At 50.5% G+C, this 21658-nt stretch overlaps 1 protein-coding gene across 3 annotated transcripts in view; it reads right to left on the bottom strand.

Moving 5' to 3' along the window:
* The window catches only part of BLM (BLM RecQ like helicase), an 865782-nt gene that overhangs the window by 272248 nt on the left and 571876 nt on the right, over positions 1-21658 (bottom strand). The window lies entirely within an intron of this gene.

Genomic DNA, 21658 nt, shown 5'->3' with positions numbered 1-21658 from the left:
TCCTGGACGTCGATACGCTGTACTCGAGGGCCTGCGTCGAGCCGACATCACCGGATGTTATAAGTAGGACGCACGACGCCCGTAGCCTCAGTTGTAGTTTTTTCCCCCAGAATGTGTGGCACCAATCTTCTGCCAGAATGACTACAAAAAGCCTTGCGGAAACAAAAGCTGCAATCGCATTAGAAAGTCTGTAGAGGGGCAGGTAGGGAGGGAGCGATGTGGAATACGTCGTCGGACCATCCCATCGAAAGAACATTACCAGGTAAGAAAGTAACTTGTTCTTCGAAGGGATTGGGTCCTCGGACGTATTCCACATCTATGACAGACTCCCAAAGCTGTACCAACGTATGGAGGTAGGAAAAGAAGAACAAGTTACTTTCTTACCTGGTAACTTCTTTCGATGGGATGGTCCGACGACGTATTCCATATCTATGACAGGTAATCACCACAGCTGTGCTTCTTCGGAAACGTTTTTCGGCGTCTGCGTCGTGCGTCGATTACATCGATGCGCCGTCGTCGAGGACCTCCTCCGACGTCATCCGATGTGATAAGTAGGACGCATGACGCCCGTAGCCTCAGTTGTAGTTTTTTTCCCCCAGAACGTGCGACATTAGTCTACTGCCAGTCAGACACAAAGCCTTGCGGAACGTAAGCTGCAATCGCAAAAGAAATTCTGCAGCGGGGAAGGTAGGGAGGGAGCAATATGGAATACGTCGTCGGACCATCCCATCGAAAGAACGTTACCAGGTATGAAAGTAACTTGTTCTTCGAGGGGATTGGGTCCTCCGACGTATTCCATATCTATGACAGACTCCCAAAGCAGTACCAGAGCAAGGAGGAGGGAAAGAATTTAGAATCAAAATTTAGAATTGCCAATCAAATAGCAGAGCAAAGGACCGCCTTGCCAAAGGCCAGATCCTGTCCTCGGATGGAATCGAGGGAATAGTGACGTACAAATGTATGTACTGAAGCCCAGGTGGCTGCATCACAGATGTTGCGAATAGGAACACCCCTCTGCAGGGCAGTAGATGCAGCCATACCCCTGGTAGAATGGGCCCGCAAGCCAGCCGGTGGGTCCTTACCCGCCAAGCGGTAACACTCCGAGATAGCCAAAATAATCCAGCGAGACAAAGTCTGTTTTGTCACAGCTTGTCCCAAACGCTTTCCAGCGCAACCAATAAAGAGTTGATCGTCCACTCTGACCCGGGACATGCGTGAAATATAAAAGCTTAAAGCTCTCCTAGGATCAAGCCTATGGAGCCTCTCCTCTTCCTTACCAGGATGCGGAGGAGGATAGAATGCTGGAAGAACAACCTTCTGGGCCAAATGAAATTCCGTCACTACCTTCGGAAGAAAAGAAGGACGAACTCTAAGGACAACCCTGTCCTTATGGAAAACAGTGAAGGGTGGCTTAACTGAAAGCGCCTGTAACTCACTCACTCTGCGAGCGGAAGTAACCACAACTAAAAACACAGTTTTCAGAGTCAACAGCCTCAAAGGGCAAGAATGTAAAGGCTCAAACGGAGCACTCATAAGAAACTTAAGAACAAGGTTTAAATCCCAACCGGGCACCAGGAAAGGCGACGGAGGGAACACATTAGGGAGCCCTTTCAGAAACTGTGAAATTAAAGGGATTTTAAAGTAGGAACACTCTTCAGACGAGCGCTTAAAGATGGACAGCGCCGCCAGGTAACCTTTAATGGTTCCCACTTGCAAGCCCCTGTGGGCCAAAGAAAGTAAAAAGGACAGAACCATGGGGATGTCACATGCAAAAGGATCCACATTCAGAACTCTGCACCAGTCGCAGAACTTACGCCAACGGCAACGGTACAGAGACTTTGTTGCTGGCCGTCGGGCTGAGAGCAACACCTCCATCACGTCTTCAGGGAGGTCCCAATCCTTATACCTCAACCTTTCAGAAGCCAAGCGTGAAGGTTGAGGGATCTGACCTCTGGATGGAGAAACTGACCCCCCTCCCGTGAGAGCAGATCGTCTCGGTAGGGAAGACGACGTGGAGGACAGACGGACAAGTCGAGAAGGTCTGGGTACCACGTCCTCCGAGACCACGCCAGAGCAATGAGGATCATCCGGGAACCGAACTTCCGTAACCTCCGCAGCACTTGCGGGATGACGGGGACTGGAGGAAACGCGTACAGCAGCGGGAATGACCACTCCACCACGAACGCGTCTCCTAAGGCTCCTTTTGGAGGAAATTCCCGCGAGCAGAACCTCTCGCACTTCCGTTTGACACTGGAGGCGAAGAGATCCACTTGAGGGGTCCCCCAAAGGCCGAAGATCTCCAGGAGAATCTCCTGAGCCAACTCCCACTCGTGAGAGATCGTGCTCTACCTGCTCTGAGCGTCCGCCGTCACGTTTTCGTCTCCGGGCAGATGAACGGCTGAGATCGAAACTTCCTGCTGGATGGCCCAGAACTCGAGCTGCATCGCCTCCCTGCACAGAGGAAGTGACCCTGCCCCTCCCTTTTTGTTGAGGTAGTGCATGGCCACTGTGTTGTCCGTCAGGTTCAGGACATTCTTTCCTCGCACAGTCGGCAGAAAAGCCTTCAGGGCTAGCCCGACGGCCCTCAGCTCCAACAGATTGATATGGAGTCTGGACTCCGACGGAGACCAACGACCGCTGACTGTCAGCTCGTTGGCATGAGCTCCCCATCCCGTGAGGGATGCATCCGTCACGATCGTCACCTCCGGCCAGGGAAGCCAAAATGGAGCCCCCTTCATCAAGTTGCCTTCGACGGCCCACCACAGAAGGTCCTGGGCGACCGAGGGCGGCACCTGAACCGGGTCCGACATCCTGCCGGAGCACTGCGACCATTGCATCTTGAGTGCCCACTGCAAAGATCTCATCTGCAGGCGAGCCTCTGGCACCAGAAGAATGCAGGATGCCATGAGGCCGAGCAACCTCAAGAGTGAGTGAGTGAGTGAGTGAGTGAGTGAGTGAGTTGCAGGCACTTTCAGTTAAGCCACCCTTCACGGTGTTCCATAAGGACAGGGTTGTCCTTAGGGTTCGTCGTCCTTTTCTTCCAAAAGTTGTGTCGGAATTTCATTTAAGCCAGAAGGTTGTTCTTCCGGCGTTCTATCCTCCTGCGCATCCTGGTAAGGAAGAGGAGAGGCCCCATAGGTTGGATCGTAGGAGAACTTTAAGTTTCTACATCTCACGCATGTCCCGGGTCAGAGTGGACGATCAGCTCTTTTTAGGATACGCTGGAAGGCGTTTGGGACAAGCTGTTACTAAACAGACTTTGTCTAGATGGATTATCTTGACAATTTCTGAATGCTACCGCTTGGCGGGTAAGGACCCTCTGGTGGGCTTACGGGGCCATTCGACTAGTGGCGTGGCTGCATCTACTTCTCTGTAGAGGGGTGTTCCCATTCAGAACATTTGTGAAGCAGCCACATGGGCCTCTGTCCATACTTTTACACTACTCCCTGGATTCGGTCCATGGGCAAGACTTAGCCTTTGGTAAGGCTGTCCTCTACTCTGCAATTTAATTGGGCATTCTAAACTCCTAAATTCGAGGGGATTGGGTCCTCCGACGTATTCCATATCTATGACAGGTAATCACCACAGCTGTGCTGCTTCGGAAACTTTTTTCGGCGTCTGCGTCCTGCGTCGATGACGTCGATGCGCCGTCGTCGAGGACTCCTCCGATGTGATAAGTAGGACGCACGTAGCCTCAGTTCCGTTTTTTCCACGAACGTGTTGCTTCGTGAATCTCGGTTACGCCTCGACTCTTTGGAGTTCTGTTCTTCTCGGTTCTTCGAACGTGTTCATTTTTGTGAGAAAATCCTTCGTGTGAAGATGTCTTCTACTTCGTCTTCGACCACGCGTCCGGGCTTCAAGAAGTGCGGGAAGTGTGGGTCCAAGATGTCAGTGACGGACTCGCACGACGTCTGCCTCTGGTGCCTCGGGGAGGCCCACGACACGGATGACTGTATCGACTGCCAGTCGCTCACGTCCAAAGCCTTACGGGAACGTAAGAAGAAGTTGTCGGTAGGTCAGGTGTCCAAGCCCCGGAAGTCGAAGTCTACGGGGCTTTCGACAGATGATTCGAGAGGTGACTCTCCGCGTCATGGTCGGAAGTCTCGTGGGTCTCCTTCTAGGAGTCGGTCTCGCCACTCCTCGGCCTCTTCGAGGCATTCTCGGAAGCGCCGACAGCGGTCGTCTTCCAGGTCCTCTTCTGAGGACTCTGCCCGGCACGTCGCTTACCCCACCAGCCGTGCGACGCCGGAGGAATGGGCTTCCTTCGGGAAGAAAATGCTGGTGATTCTCGAGTCGCAGGGTCCTAAGACGTCCGCGCCCCCGAATGGGGCCGGCCGTGAGAGGTCGAGAGACACCGCTCGCAAGAGTGGTCGGCACGAGTCACGGGAGAGGTCCCGTTCGGACAAGGGGACTCGTTCTCGACGTACCCGTTCCAGGTCCCGGTCCTCGACGCGTTCGAGACCCTGTGCACCTGTGATGTCTTCGAGGAAGACAGACGCCTGAGGCGTCGACAGGCTTTCTCGAGGCTCTGGCTTCGAGGACTGTGTCGACGCCGTCGATGCTGGCGGCGCTGCATCTGACGTCGATTTACTCTACGTCGACGCCGATCCTTTCGGCGCCGATGCCGGTTCTCTCGACGCCGGCGCCGATTCACTCGACGCCTTTCAAGGCCGGGGTGTCGGAGGTACCCCGTGGCATGGGGGAACCCCATAGGAAGGCTCTGGTTAAGAGCAAGCACTCTCGGGTGCCTTCTTTTCACCCCCTAGAATATATTTCGGAGGTGGATGAGGATTCTGATGGCCTGGTTCCTAGTCAGGTTCCAGATGAGATGGTCTCGGGCCATAGCCAATTTGACGATTTGATGCCAGTGGACTGGACACCTCTCTGTTTTGTAGGCCTGAGCCTGGCTCTCATGCCGATTCCTCGTACCGGCGCCTTATGGCTAGGGTCTCCGAGTACTTGGGATGGTCTGCTCCCCCAGGGGAGTTTGTGCAGGATGATCTCACGGACATCCTTGATGTTGGTCCCCCAACTGACCCGGTACTGCCGTTTCGTATGGCTCTACACAGAAGGGTGGCGGCGGCTTGGACTGCTCCGGAGAGCCTCCCGGCGGTGGGCAGGTCCTTGTCGCGAAAATACCATCCAGCCAGTAGCGACCCCTGCTACTTGACCAGGCACCCCACTCCGGAGAGTTTGGTGGTGCAGGCGGCCACAGCCCCGGCAAAGCAGGCGTCGTACCCTACCATCCCTCCTGATAGGGACGACAAACGTTTTGATGGCTGGGCGAAGAAAGTGTTTTCTTCAGGCGGTATGGCGCTTCAGGCGGCCAACTCCATTTGTGGTTTGTCTTGTTTCACACACACTCTGTGGAACTGTGTTGCGTTAGCGGCTGAACATATTCCCGGAGGGGACGAACGGGATGGTTTCCTTGCTATGGTCCAGGATGGTAAGGATACCATGTGCGAGTCCGTTCAGTTGGGTTTGGACATGGCTGAATGCGTCAGCAGGTCCATGGCGGCGAGCACAGTGATACGCAGGTTTGCTTGGTTGCGGAAGTCGGGGTTTGCTCCTGATGTGCAGTACCGGCTCCTCAACATGCCCTTTGACGGTGAACATCTTTTTGGCAGCAAGGCTGACGAGAGCCTTGAGAGGTTGCAGACCTCCAAAGCTGCAGCGAAGTCATTGGGCGCTGCAGTTCGCCAACCTCTGCTTTTTCGTCCTAGGGGACAGCAATGGAGGGGTGGTTCCTTTCGCTATTACTCGTCCTTCAGTAAAGCGAGAGGAGCTGGCAGTCAAAGAGGCCAAGGCAGGGGTACCAGAGGTGGACGACAGGGTACCCATGGTGCCAAGCCTGCTCGGGAAGTTGCCTCTTTGCACTCAGGTAACGCCGCAGCCGCTCCCACTCAGTCATGAGGCCATTTCCCATGGTTCGCCGGTTGGGGGAAGGCTGGCGCAGCATCTTGTAGAGTGGCGTGCCATTACTTCAGATGTGTGGGTTCTGGAGATCATAACCCACGGCTACTGTCTTCCCTTTCGGCAGAGGCCTCACAAGAATCCACCGGGGAACCTCTCTTTGCAGAGTCCGGATCCGCTCCTTGCGCAGGAAATTCAAGCCCTGCTGGAGAAAGGCGCCATAGAACTGGTGCCTGTAGCGGAGAGGAACAAGGGATGGTATTCCCCTTATTTTTTGATTTCAAAGAAAGACGGGGGATTGAGACCCATCATGGACTTGCGCGGTTTGAACAAACTCCTCAGGAAGGACAAGTTCAAGATGGTTACTCTCTCTCAAGTCCTCCAGGCCCTTCAGCTTCAGGACTGGTTGGTGTCTCTCGACCTCAAGGATGCTTACTTCCATGTGCCGATCCATCCCAAGCACAAGAAGTACCTGAGGTTCGCGGTTGGCGACTCGCACTTTCAGTTTCGGGTCCTGCTGTTCGGATTGACCTCCGCCCGAGGGTTTTCACCAAGCTCATGGTGGTGGTGGCAGCGCATCTCAGGCAAGGGGGGGATTCACGTCTACCCCTACCTGGACGATTGGTTGATCAGGGGGAGCTCTCCCGAGCAAGACCTGGATCATCTGTCCGTCACCTGCCACTCCCTTCACAGGCTGGGCTTATCCTTCAATTTAAAGAAGTCCCATTTGACGTCAACACAGCGGCTCCAGTACATCGGAGCAGTGCTCGACACTTCCCTGGGGCAGTGTTTTACTCCCCAGGTGAGGGCTCTTCACATTCAGCAGATGGTGCACAAGTTTCAGCATGCCCAGACGCTCCCAGCGTCCGCCGCCTCGTTTTCGTCTCCGGCCAGATGAACTGCCGAGATTGAAATTTCCTGCTGGATGGCCCAAAACCTGAGCCGCATAACCTCTCTGCACAGAGTAAGTGACCCTTCCCCGCCCCCCCCTTTGTTGAGGTAGTGCATGGCCACTGTGTTTTACGTCAGAATCAGGACATTCTTCCCTCGCACAGTCGGCAGAAAAGCCTTCAGGGCTAGCCTGATGGGCCGCAGCTCCAACAGATTGATATGGAGTCTGGACTCCGACAGAGACCAATGACCGCTGACTGTCAACTCGTTGGCATGAGCTCCACATCCCGTGAGGGATGCGTCCGTCACGATCGTCACCTCTGGCCAGGGTAGCCAAAATGGAGCCCCCCTCATCAGATTGCCTTTGATGGCCCACCACAGAAGATCCTGGGCGACCGAGGTCGGCACCTGAACGGGGTCCGACATCCTGCCGGAGGACTGCGACCACTGGAGCTTGGGAGCCCATTGCAGAGATCTCATCCGCAACCTGGCCTCTGGCACCAGAAGAATGCAGGATGCCATGAGGCCGAGCAACCTCAAGAACTCGAACGCCGGGAGACTCTGGGCATGTTGAAACTTATGCACCATCTGCAGAATGTGATGAGCCCTCACCTAGGGAGGGAAACACTGCCCCAGGGATGTGTCGAGCACTGCTCCGATGTACTGGAGCTGCTGGGTTGGTGTCAAATGGGACTTCTTTAAATTGAGGGAGAAGCCCAACCTGTGAAGGGAGTGGCAGGTGACTGACAGATGATCCAGGGCTTGCTCGGGAGAGCGCGCCCAGATCAACCAATCGTCCAGGTAGGGGTAGACATGAATCCCCCCTTTCCTGAGATATGCTGCCACCACCCCCATTAGCTTGGTGAAGACCCTCGGGCGGAGGTCAATCCGAATGGCAGGACCGGAAACTGAAAATGCGAGTCGCCAACCGCGAACCTCAGGTACTTCTTGTGCTTGGGATGAACCGGCACATTAAAATAAGCATCCTTGAGGTCGAGAGACACCATCCAGTCCTGAAGCTGAAGGGCCTGGAGGACGTGAGAAAGAGTAACCATCTTGAACTTGTCCTTCCTGAGGCCTCTAAGGCCATTATTAATGTCTACGCTAATGGGACCTTCTTGGTCCAAGGCCCTCAGGCCAACCTTCACCTCTTTGATAGACTCTTCCCGCGCCTCATCAACTTCCTTTCCTCTCCTGCTGTCCACCCTCCTCTGTCCTCGGCTACCTTGCTTGCCTCCACCCTCCCTCCCTCCCTGCCACCTCTCGTGCTCCTTCACCTCTGCAGGGCGTACCTCTGATCTGTACCCCTCCCCGGAAGTCCTTCAAGGCTGGCAACCTTCTCCACATTGCCACTCTCAACTCTCGCTCTGCCGTCAAACATTCCCCTGACATCTGTCGCCTTCTTGAGGAATTGGACCTTGATGTCCTCGGTCTCACCGAGACATGGTTCACAGCCAGCTCTGTCACCAGCTTTGACACACTCCTACCCGACGGCTACAAGATCCGCTCCGTGCCCAGGCCAACCGTACTGGGGGGAGGGTCCCTTATCTTCCCTGAGTGGATTCCTGCCACTGTCACTCCTATGCAGACCTACTCTTCTTTTGAATGCCTTGTCTGACGACTCTCTCTCCCTCTCCCTCTCCTAGCCAGTCCCTTACCGTGGCTACTATCTATCGACCACCTGGTCAAATTTCCTCCTTCCTCTCCTCCTCACTCCTGTCCTCAACCACTAAACTCCTCTTTCTTGGAGACTTCAACATCCACCTGGATGCCTCCTGTCCCCCCTCTGGACTCTTCTGCGACCTCTGCAACGCTCCCTCACTCTCTATTCTCCGTCTGGGCAGACTCATTCTGCAGGGCATACTCTTGATGCTCTGATCTCTTCTGACCTTCCCATCTCTGTCCCTCTCTCCACTCCTCTCTCCTGGAGTGATCACTTTCTCCTATCCTCCCACCTCACCTTCCCTACCCCACAGGCAAAGCCACCCTCATCACTGCCCACCCTCCTTCTCGGTCATCCGACCCATGAAGCGTGTCAGTTGAGGCTTTTGCTGCCACCTTCTCGCCCCCCTCCCTCTTCAGCTGACTCCCACCCTGACACAGCCCTCTCCACGCTTCACTCTGCTATATCTGATACTCTTGATATCCTTGCCCCTGTCATGAGAATCTGCCTGAAGCCCAAAGCCAAATGTAACTCCTGGTATGACTCAGATCTCGTCACCCTTAAACGCAAGTTCAGGGTGGCAGAGAGGAAATGGCGTGCTACATGTGCATCCTCTAACAGACTGGCCTGCCGCCTGCTCCAAAGGCAATACCGGCTCTCTGTTCTCACCAAGAAGAGAGCTCTTATCCAAGCCTGCTTCTCTGCAGCATCTAACAATTCGGCCGAAATCTGCAAGGAGCTGGCCAACCCTGCTGCAGTCTCTACCGCTCCTGTCCCCCTCCCATGCCCTCTGCACGGCACTGGCCTCTCACATTTCAAAAACTCAGGACATCCATGTCCTCACTCTCCTCCTATCACCTCCCCCCCCCTACTCCCTGCTCTTCCTCTGGCCCTTCTGCAGCCACCCCTCCTCACTCCTTCTCTGCCTTTCCCCTTTTTTCTGCGGACGAGGTTTCAAGACAAGTCCGATCTATGAAAGTCTTGTCAAAACAGGTCCACCCATGCCTCTCCAAAACCATCAAGGACACATCGACTCCTTGGCTCCTGCCCTGGCTGACTTCTGCAATCACTCCTTCGCCTCTGGAGTCTTCCCATCCCCCCTCAAGCACTCCCTTGTGCACTCCCTTCTTAAGAAACCCTCCTCTGACCCCTACTGCCTGGCTAACTATCGCCCAATCCCTATCACTCCCTTCCTGGGCAAGCTCCTGAAGAAACTGGCCATCTCCCATCTTAATCTCCATGCTGAATCTGTTGGTAGACTTCACGACCATCAGTTTGGCTTCAGAGCTGTTGATACTGTCAACCATACCATCCTGCTCAACCGTCTCCGTCATAACCTGGGTATCACTGGTCAGGCTCTGGCGTAGATGTCCTCTTTCCTCTCCAATTGACCCTCCCAGGTCCAACTGGGGTCCTTCCTCTCTGACATCTTTTTCTCTACCTGTGGTGTCCCCCAGGGATCTAACCTCTCTCCTTGGCTGTTAAACCAGTACTTGGCCCTTCTTGCCCACTGCATCGCCGCCCTCTGCCTCAACTTTCAGTGCTATGCGGATGATACCCAGCTAATTTTTATGCTACCTTTGGCCTCCTCTTCTCCTTCCTTCATCTCTGACCGTCTTTCTGCTATACAGGAATGGTGTGCCGCCAATGACCTCTGCCTTAATGCCAGTAAGACTGAGATTCTACTCATCGGCACACCCACTCCCTCCTTCCCTGCAGCTCTCTGGCCGGCCTCTCTTGGCCCTCTTCCTGCTACTACCTGCAAGGCTAAAAACCTTGGGGTCATCTTCGACTCCACACTCTTTCTCTCATCACATATCTGACGTCTCTAAGAAGTCACACTACCAGCTACACCTCCTCAGAGGTATCCTTCCTTTCCTCTCCTTCCCTCCAAAGCTCACGGTCTCTAGAGCCCTGGTTCTCTCGAAGCTGGACTACTGTAACAGCCTCTATCTAAATCTGCCTGCCTCTACCCTCCGCCCTTTGCAACTCATCCAGAACAGGACTGCAAGACTTGTCCTTGGCCTCAAGCCCAGGGACCGTATCTCTCCAGGACTGAAATTGCTAAACTGGCTCCCAGTGGCTGCGAGGATTAAGTTCAAAACCCTCTGCATTGTCCACAAGGCCTTCTGGGGCCTCGGGCCAAAATACCTTCAGCTCTCTCTTCCTAAATATCTTCCTTCTCGAGCTCTTCGCTCATCCGCCTCCAACTCCCTCAGGGTCAGCCGCTTCTCCAAGCAACGAGCTGGGGGTAGATCTCTCTCCGCAGCAGGGGCCTCCCTCTGGAACAGCCTTCCTGCCTCCCTGAAACTTGAGGAGAACCATCTCTGGTTCCGGAAGCACCTCAAAACCTTCCTCTTTGCCTCCGCTTTCTCTCCCCCTCTCCCCTGTTAATATTACTGAAACTGCACTGAATCTGCAACGGGGCCACTCACCTATCCCGGTCCGTGGCCTAGCCACTCTTCTGCACTGCCTCCCTGGCAACCCCTGCACTGTGGGATTGTCTATGTATCCCTACAGCCCCCCTTCCCAGCACTTGTCTGCACTTATCTTGCACTTGCCACCAGCTGGCCCTTATTATTTATCTTGTTTCTACTAAACCTGTACTAAACCTGTACTCTCCCTTTCCCCTTGCACTTTTTCCCTTCCCCTCTACCCTGCACGTGCGCAATCTGAATGACACCTGGCCTAGTAGGATCGTTGTCCGTCTCCCCTTGTACCCCCCTGCCTCGTCGCGCCTTGAAACACTTGTGCATAGGCGCGTTATAAATGCCATATCATTTCATAACCACGCAAGTCCATGATGGGTCTCAATCCTCCGTCCTTTTTCGGGATAAAAAAATATGGGGAATACCATCCCTTGTTACTCTCCGCAACAGCCACTAGTTCTATGGTGCCTTTCTCCAGCATGGATTTCATTTCCTGAGCAAGGAGCGGATCCGGACTCTTCAAAGAGATTCCCTGGTGGATTGTCGTGAGGCCTCTGCCGGAAAGGAAGACAGTAGCCGTGGTCTATGATCTCCAGAACCCACACATCTGAAGTAATGGCACGCCATTCTACAAGATGCTGGAGGTTGGCGAACTGCAACGCTCAACGACTTTGCTGCAGCTTTGGAGGTCTGCAACCTCTCAAGGCTCTCGTCAGCCTTGCTGCCAAAAAGATGTTCACCATCAAAGGGCATGTTGAGAAGCCGGGCTTGTACATCAGGAGCAAACCCTGACTTCCGCAACCACGCAAACCTGCGCATCACAGTGCTCGCCGCCATGGACCGACTGACACAATCTGCCATGTCCAGACCCGGCTGAACGGATTCACGCTTGGCATCCTTGCCATCCTGCACGATAGCAAGAAAACCATCCCATTCCTCCCCTTCGGGAATATGTTCAGCCGCTAATGAAATACAGTTCCAAAGAGTGTGCGTGAAACGTGCTAAGGCACACATGGAGTTGGCTGCATGTAAAGCCATACCCCTTGAAGAAAACACTTTCTTTGCCCAGCAATCAAAACGCTTGTCGTCCCTATCAGGAGGGATGTTAGGGTACGATGCCTGCTTTGCTGCGGCCGTAGCCGCCTGTGCCACCAAACTCTCCGGAGTGGGGTGCTTGGTCAAGTAGCAGGGGTCGCTACTGGCTGGACGGTATTTTTTTGGCAAAGACTTGCCCACTGCCAGAAAACTCTCCGGAGCAGTCTGAGCCGCTGCCACCCTTCTTTGCAAGGCCATATGGAATGGCAGTACTGTGTCAGTTGGTGGACCTTGGTCCAGGATTTCTGTCGGGTCATCCTGCAGAAAATCCACTTCCCGGTGATTGCGCTGACCACCCGAGCCCGAAGGCATGCGAGCGGCGGCCCTAGCACGTTCCCGGCCGCTTCTTTTGAGGGTGCGGACGGAACGGAGCCCTGCAACTGAAAAATCGCCATCATCTCCTTGAATCCCATTCCGCAGGAGAGGAATGCTTGTTGGGACAAGAAACCCACCGATGGGCGGATTCCTTGGACAAGGAAGGCGACCTGTGACAGCGCTTCCGCGAGTGCCTGGAAGAGGCAGAGGAATGACGGGACCCACTCTGGGACCGAGACCCCCTGGACTTACGCCGACGATGCGGAGAGTCGCCTCTAAGCCCAGCGGATTTTGACTTCTGGGGCTTGGACACCCTACCGACAGAAACCTTCTTACGCTCCCGCAAGGCCTTTGATGTTAACGACTGGCAATCGTCACAATCATCTGTGGCGTGGTCCTCACCGAGGCACCAGAGGCAGGCGTTGTGCAGGTCAGTCAAGGACATCTTGGAACCGCAGTCCCGACACTTCTTGAAACCCGGTCGCGGGGTAGAAGAAGACTAAGACATCATGGAAACTTTCACAAACAAACAAGTTCAAAGAACCGATAGAATTACTGAGAAGAACCGAGGCGTGCCGAGATCTCCGAAGCAAACACGTTCGCGGAAAAAACGGAACTGAGGCTACGGGCGTCGTGCGTCCTACTTATAACATCTGGTGACGTCGCCTCGACGGAGGCCCTCGAGGACAGCGTATCGACGCAGACCATTTTCCGAAGCAGCACAGTTGTGGTGATTACCTGTCAGATGTGGAATACGTCGGAGGACCCAATCCCTTCGAAATTTTACTTACTTGCAATTGTTAATTTATATACTTATTGGCGATTTGTATCACAACCATTGCAATTGAGTCACTCATGGCACCTAGAGAACAGCAGGCGAGTCGAGGGCGGCAGATTTGCATAGGTAGGGTCACCTTCTCTGGTTATGCAAGTGCATACTATTCATCGACGCATTAAGTGTTTAGATCTTGAATTACATGGCTTGAATTACACAGCTGTTCATTTAAGGTATCTTAGTTGGTGAATGGTGGTTTAAAGCGCAGAGTCTTAAATGCTTTCTGAATTTAAAGTGATTATCTTCCACTTCATTATCAACAGATGGTTGTTCTATAGTTTTGATCCTATGTGGGCTTGCTTCCTCTATCAGTGGCAGAGTTTCTTTTGTGGAAAGTCAGGCACAGGTTCCCTTTGGAGGCAGATCTACAGTAAGTTCTTGGTGATCCTGTATCGTTGGATGCAGTTGTGATTCAGTGCCACGCTTTAGTCAAAAGGATGCTACAGACGGAGAAGTAAGGAAGGAAAGTTAAGAATGGAATATTTTGTTAGCATGCCAACCAGATAGTGGTATGCATTGACTGAAGTATGTATGGGTTTTCAAAAAGATCAACCAATACAGGGTTATTTTGCCACATGCCAAACAAGAGAAAGGCTATATATGTTATGCAAGACATTATCCTTGACCTCAAGCCCAAGGACTGCATCTCTCCAGCCCTAAAATGTCTTCACTGGCTCCCAGTGGTTGCAGCAAGGATCAAACTCAAGACCCTCTGCATCATTCACAAGGGTTTCTGGGGCCGGGGTCCTCGCTACATCCAACGCTTTCTCCCAAAAAACCTCCCCGCTAGAGCCATTCAGTCCTCTAGCTCCAACTCTCTGCAGATCAGATGATTTTCCAAGCACAGAGTGGGGGGGTAGATCTCTTTTTTCGACAGGAGCCTCCCTCTGGAATGGTCTCCCTGCCCTTATATGTCTTGAGCTGGATCTCCTTAGGTTCTGGAAACTTCTCAAGACCTTCTGTTTTTCTTTCTCCTCTTCCCTCTCCCCCTCCCTTGCTAGCCTCCACCCGCCGCTGCGACTGGTTTCCTGTGACCCTTATGAGTCTTCTGGGGCCAGGCCTTTGTTTCAACCAGTATTTCCCTGCACCCCCTTAATGAGCACTTGCCCTTGGGCTCCCTTTCCTGACTAGCCACTGAGTCTAGTCCATCCTCGTCCTCGCACTATTCACCCATATCACTCCCTCCCCTGGCACTTAAACGTCCCCTTCCCTCTCCCATCTCTCCTGCCCTTCTCCCTCAACCCGTTTCCTTCTCCCATCCCTTGCCTGGTCCTTCCTCCTCTCCTTCATGTTACTGCAATTGTACAATCTGAATGTCACAAGGACAAGTAGGACCGTTACGTCCGTTTCTCTCCTCTGCCGGCCCCCCCCAACCTCCTTTTGTCTTGTGGCACCTGGAAACACTTCATGCTGTACAGGCGCCATACAAATGTTCAATAAATAAATAAATATGTTATGTTACTGAGCATTTGTATAGCGTGTTTTACCATTGGTATGATTCCAAAGTGCTGTTGGTTGAACGCCCTCGGGGACCGTAGTCCAGGTCAGTGGAGAGAGTAGTGTAGTAAATAGTGCTTGGGTGCACTCAGTATGTGTGCACCTAGGGCACATTAAGTGTGTAGCTGAATTCTAGTGCTAGTCGTGGTGCGATGGTTGTGTGAGATCAGTAGAATGTGTGCAGCAGGGCCAATTGGACTTGGGTAGCTGCATTCTGGCAGCAGTGGAGTTTTTGATTGGGATTACGTGTGCCGCTAAGCCGATTCTCGTGGGGTATAGCTGTGTTCTAATGATTGTTGGGGTGATCATGGAGGTGTATAAATATGTGTGCAGCTAGACCGAATTAATCGAGGAGTATAGCTGCATTCTATTGTTTGCTGGTGCAGAGGAGAGAGTTTGCATATTGGTGTGTTTGAGTGTCTGTGTGGATTCGAGGGAGACTTGGTCTGTGATGCGCTTCCAGTGTCTGTCGGGGGATGGTATCTCCCTTTGAGTTTGGGGCTATTAGGTTGATGTTCTCCCTGTGTTTCTTATTCGGTATGCAATTGTTCATTGGCTTTGTCTGTTGGATGATGACACCAGATCTAGCCCAAGTCATATCGCATCAATATAGGTTCTAGATAGGCCCTCGGTCAATAGTTCTGCCAAATCCATTCCTAGATAGGTAAGATTACAAAAGATAGAAGTGCTAGTAGGCCATTGGTGTGTAGTTCTGCTCAAAGATTTCCAGATGAGTAAGAGAAGCAGGATAGTCATCCCCTGGACTGACATTGTAGTGCATATCTAGAGGGGCAATGATCAAGCTCAGTAATGGCATTAGTACATGAGTGCTATTAGTGCATGGGTTACTAGTCTAGCACAATTGATCCAGAGAATTGTAGATAGATATTTCATGGCCTCAGAGCGTGCTGGATACCTGGTGGGGAACGCAATGGTTCAACTTTGTCATGTCATAGGTGCATAAGTGCTACTACGATTCGTGGTTCAAGCCTAGGGCAATGGCTCCAGATAGTTGAAGATAGATATCTACAGGCCCAAGAGCCTACTGAAGGGCCCGCATTGAAGAGGTTAACCAAGCCATTCCCACAACCTGGTGGTCAGTTGAGTGGTCAGGATGGTCCCATATGTGTTTTTAGGGGAAGAGCCAGGTTTCGAGTGCCTTCCGGAAAGCCATGTAATCTTGGCTGTGTCTAATGCAGGGAGGCAGTGAGTGCCACAAAGTTGGGGCCAGTGTTGAGTAGGCAGACCCTCCTATCCTGGCCTAACTGGAAGCAGGGACTACTAGGAGGAGGGCTTTGCTTGACCTTAGGGTCCAGGTTGAGTGGTAAGGCGTAATCTTTTCTTGTAGGTATTTGGGGCATGTTTTGTGCACTGCTTGGTGAGTAATGCACAGGATTTCGAAGATGGCCCTACGTCCAATTGGGAGCCAGTGTACGGTGCGGAGAGCAGGTAAGATGTGGTCCCTTCATCCCACAGCGAGAATCAGTCTGGCAGCTGAGTTTGGGACTCTTGGGAGTTTTAGTTGGTAGGCTGGCGCACCCAGGTAGAGGGAGTTAGCATAATACATTCTGGACATGGCAATGGACATAATTGTAGCCAGTCTATTGGGGTAGGTGAGATAAGAGAAGAGGCGCTACAGAAGTGTAAGGTGAAAATGACAGGATTTGGATGCATTGTTGATGTGGCGAGACAGTTAGGTTTGGAGTATGGGGGGGTCGGGGGCGAGTGAGGGTAGCCAGGGATTCGGTTAGGGGGAATACAGCAGTTTTGACACATACCATGAGCTCAGTTTTCCCAGGGTTCAGAAGGAGATGGTTATTCGCCATCCAGCATTCAATGTCAGTGAAACATGCTGCGAGGACAGGGCGAGGGTCAGGGCTCGATTTAGGAATTCTCAAGATGATTTGTGAGCCATCCACATAGTTAAAGCAGGTGAGGTTGTGTGAGGATGATCCTGGGCAGAGGGATGGCAAAGGGTGATTTGCTGCGGAAATGTTATGTTGACTTATACTGTGCACTGCTATGACCCAGGGACAGTCTCCAGCTGCTTATGTGGCTCTGCAAGAAGGCGGACAGGGTTGGTTAGTGAGGGTAGAGGGGTAGGATAGGTCCAGAACCAGGAGAAACTGGAGTCTGTGCGTGTTGGGTTGCAGATGGCTTGTTTGCGTGCACTGGCTTGTTTTATCCATAAGGGTGAGGTCCAATGCCTGGGTTGTTTGTTGTATGTGAATGTCGGTTATGTTGGGTGCGTGTTTGTGTGTTTTATGTGTACATTGACTGGTGTTTAAGGTTGTGCACACTGGCTTGTTGTGTCCGTAAGGGTATGGCCCAGTGCCTGGGATTGTTGTTGAATGCAAGTGTTAGTTATGTTGGGTGTGTGTTTGTGTGCAGTTTGGCTAGCTCATGGGCGTGCATAGTAGAAGGGATGTTTGTGGAGGGTGTTAGTACACTGGGTAATCTCAACGTTTTTCTTGGTTGTTAATCTACACTATTCTATCTATCCACGTGTGACGCATGGCTATCCTTCACAATTCTATCTAAATGTAAGTGGGACGGGTATGCCCCGACGTGGGTTCTGTGCCTGCTGGGCCTAGAGACCCAAGCTACTCCTCACTGAGGAGGCCCAAGAAGGCCAAAACATGTTTGGAGATGCTTGTGGTCTTGTGCAGAAGGGATGTGACCAAGCAGTTCGGCAGGACAGCCCCTTTTGGAGTGAGCGCAAGCCTGATTTGCATATTGTCTTTCACCTTTTGTAATGGTTTGGCAGGCGAAGATTGATGGTCTGGAGGGTTGCCGAGAGCAATGCCAGGGGTTAAGATTAATTCTAAACCTTCCAGCCATCAACCCTTTTGTTTTGCTACATTTATAGGGCGTGGCAACGTCCAACACAAATTAGCTAAGGTGTGGAACACAATGGCTAACTATGGGGCGCAGTGGAGTTATATCTCAGAGCGCAGCAGGGGAATTAACAAGGCTATTCCAACAGTTCAGGTTATGAAGTATGGTTACCATACGTAATTAAGGCTCCATCTATAGTATAGCCATCTTACACACTTAAGACCGAGTGCCAAAATGGCTACCTTACAAAATTAGGCTAGATTACAAGAGGTCATAAGATTGGTGTGGATTTACTGGAGTAGAGTAATGGCTGTACTCTCCGCCCACACCATAGTAGAAAGAGGTTCTCTGTTTCGGCACTGCGTAAGCGCACTCAATGTACTTTCTTCATCAAGTTTGTGGAAGTAGATTACTTTTAAAAAAAAATTCTTTAGCGTCTGATTTGGGTCGGTTTCTTCAGACTCTTCGGTCTTCTATGCTGCTACTGTCATTGTATGATGAATTCATGCCTCCGTTAGTGGCGGTGGGCTAGCGGCATGTGCACAGGCTGTTTCTTAACTGACTGTCTTTGACTGGTGGCATGTGAGGAGGTGGCAGAGTGCAGTTTGCCTGCTGAACTGCTGGCACTTTAAAACCCTTGAAATCCAGAGTGAAAACACTGACAAAAGTATGTAGGAGGCCTAAATGATCTGCTGGGCCTGTTCAACGGCTGCATAAACAGTATTTTGCTGGGGCTGTTTAAGAGGTGGTTCTGCTCAGCATGCAGATCTGTGGAGCCAGAGTTCAGTGGGTCCACATCACTTGGCCAAGCGGTAATACTTGGAGAGAGTTATGCTGTGAGCATATGTGGAGCAACAGGTTCTCTGTAAAACTATGGGCCTGGTGGGTGGTCTCAGCTGGGAGCGAGAGCTCCTTGGAGCCTTGGTGGGAGGATACGCTTGGCTGTGAAAGAGATTCTCTTGTATGAAGTCATTAGTAATGGATGAGGGTCACAGTGCGTTAGGTTTTGGAGAGACCTGATGCCTTGTGTAGATGCAGCTCGGATGTACGTAGTTTGGGGGGATAGGACGTGGGAGGATCCGGTTAGGATTGAATGAGTAGGGGATTTTAGGTGTCAGAAATGGGAGATGGACACAAAGTTGTAATGTTTCAACATTTGACATTTTTATTAAAATAAAGGGATTTGGATAAAGGCCTTTCTTTCCCTATCCTAAAGAATTTCCCTGCATAGGAAATCAAGACTAGGGTTCAGTCTGTCTCGTCTTCCAACTTAGGCAAACTGTCCCTGTGTCCAAAACGTATCTGACCCTCACACTAAAAATGAACAACAAAATGTGTAAGCTAAATGTCTCTGCTTTAAATTGAGCTAAAATGGTGCAAAAACTAAGTATGTAAATCCAACAAAACAATCCTTGTATCCAGAGGTTGATTCCCTTGTCCCAAACTGTTTCAGGTAGAACATTGAAAAAGTTTTGTTCAAACAGTGGTTCTTTAAGAGTAGTAGAAATGTCTCTTTCATCTAGCACTTTCTTAAAGATAATGAAGTGTCTTTTCCAAAAAAATTTACTTTTTAAAAAGGGCAAGTATCTCTAAGCATTTTAAGTTATGGTGTTTTCATATTTTCTTAAGGATGAGAATATTGTGTTTTGCACACAAAATTTTCTTAAGGGTAGTAGACATTTCTGTTTTCCACAACACTTCCTTAAGAGTGGAAATGTCCGTTTCTGATAACAATTTCTTAAGCATGATGAAAGAATGTCTTTTCCAAGTAATGCTGTTTTTTTCAGGATGGCAAAAGTGTCTATTCTATACAGCAACTTATTAAATATGGTCTCCTGGTGTACTCTCCTGCCAGTAACCTTTTCCCAATGTCGTTTCTTTTCACATATCCTAGATGGATAACCTGGTGTACTCTCCTGACAAGAATGCCCCTCTAGGCTTGGTAGATCCCCTAGTATACTCTCCTGTCAGGTATCTTTCCCCCAAAGGTTTACAGCCTGACACACTTTCACCAGGTATTCCTACAATCTTTCATTTCTCTTTCTCTTTAAGTATAACACAGTTGTACTCTTTCGCTGTTTATACTTTATTGGCTCCAGGTAGTACTTGTTCCAAATTGCCCCATATAGGTGTTTCATATATGGATATTTGTTCAAGTTTTGCTTGTTAACTTCATTTTTAGTTTTCATTGCCGTGTGGCAATGATTGTTCCAATCTTCCTCATATTGACATCACATATGAAGATTTGTACAGATCTTGCTTTTCAATTGCTACATTAGTGTTCACTTGCTTTTAACATTTACTCCAGCTTTCCCCATTTTGACAACTCATGCTTTCTACTTTCATTGCACTGAATGCTCACATCACGCTGCTCGTTTTTTTGTTTAGATACATTTTACAGCCTTGTCAGCATTATTTTAGCATTTGAGACAGATTTTAGACCTTTTTAAAAATTCTAATGTCATCTAGTTTGGAATTTTTAAAAAACAGTGAAACGCGTTTGTTATTTTTAAAGAAGCACTGTTAAAAGTACGAGATTAGCAAAGAAAATCTTATTGGCTACTGCAGAGCGCAGAGCGCCCTACAGAACTCTGTGCACATTGTGATTGTCCAAAAAAGGTCTGAACGCCCAAGAGAATTATAGCCTGCGCCTCTCTTTTATTGCCCATCAGACACGCCAGCGCGACACAGACCAGACGGTCTGTCCCTTTTCAATAATGTTTGGTGGACAACCATTGACCCTATCCTGTTATCTTGTGTGAAGGATCTTGGTCCTACTTATAGTGAATTACGGCACACCAATGTCAGCAATTTATGCTAGCGAATATTTGCATTCTTTTAAAAATACAATGCACGTTATGCTCTCAATACGTGCCTTAAATAAAATTAGGCAACTCAACAATGCGGCTAATGGCACTGCCTGATTATCCAATCCTTCTGGCTGGAGATTCGCTCCAAAATTAAGGACATATGTGGATTCCTCCTTCCCATGGACCCGGCAGTGGTGGTGCTGGGTGACTCCCCTGAGGACGGTTCATACCCACAATCTGGCCCCAGAGCGCAGCTAATCACTCAACTACTGATGGCGGCCCCCCTGACACGCGCGCGATTCTGGAAAGAACCCGATGGTCCTCACATTAAACAATGGTGGGTCAAGGTCTGGGAACTCCTGGGAATGGAGAAGCTAACAGCTGCAATAATGAACCGAACAGATAAATTCCGACAAATCTGGGGCCCATTTTTTAGACTATGTGGAAGAAAAGGAACACATGTTCTTTCAACCAAGACTGGTCAAATACCTTCTCCAACCCTGAAGGATTGTAAGTGAAGAGGCAACATTGCCGACCGGATAACAGAAGGGGAGGAGAATGCCGGGAAGCAAGGTTGATGTCCGGTCTGTGGGGGGTATCGGTGAAAGTGTGCTTTTTTTTCTCTCTTTCGTTCTCCTCTTAGTTTTCCTCACATACAATTGCTATAATATATTCCCAAGAGTAATTGCAACGTCACAAATGAAGTTATACCTGCTAAAATGAAATGTCAACCATTCTTATATTAATGGGTCACAGTGAAATTGCTGAGGTTTTAAGTTGGCGCATTTTGATGTAATTGTTGAACCGCACCCAAATAACAGTGCCACTGTTTATGCTGTTAAGACTTTAAGATGCATTGATGGTTCAATAAAAAGATTTTGACAAAAAAAAAACAATGCGGCTAATAAACCCTTGGTTCAACATTCTAATATATCACCTTCACTGAAACTTGCATTAATTAGTGCTCGCTCTGCTAGTAAGAATGCAGTCGCTATAAATTAGCTAATTTCTGACATGAAGTTTGACATGCTTTTCATAACAGAGTAATGGTTTACTAATAGTTGTAATACACATTTTCAACTTTTAGTACCTGAATTTTTCCAAATTAAATGGCATAACCGGGTGAATCAGAAAGGAGGTGGTGTTGCCATTTTGACTAGATCCTCCCTTGAGGAAACAAACTTTCATTCCTGTATTGGCCTGAACTTACCACCCATCCTCCGATGAAGCCCATCGACTGTTATAGACCCCCAGGTCCAGCCATCATTTTCTTAGATACCCTTGATGCCTATCTGGGCTCAGAAGCACTTCATTACTCAAAAATGATAATTTCGGGTGATTTAAACATATGGTGCCATCTCTGTAGAAGTTG

The sequence above is a fragment of the Ambystoma mexicanum genome, chromosome 11 (assembly GCF_040938575.1).
Source record: "Ambystoma mexicanum isolate Mex_15411 chromosome 11, UKY_AmexF1_1, whole genome shotgun sequence".
Lineage (NCBI taxonomy): Eukaryota > Metazoa > Chordata > Amphibia > Caudata > Ambystomatidae > Ambystoma > Ambystoma mexicanum.
Note: the sequence above shows the minus strand (reverse complement) of the source record. Positions and strands in the feature narration are given on the sequence as shown.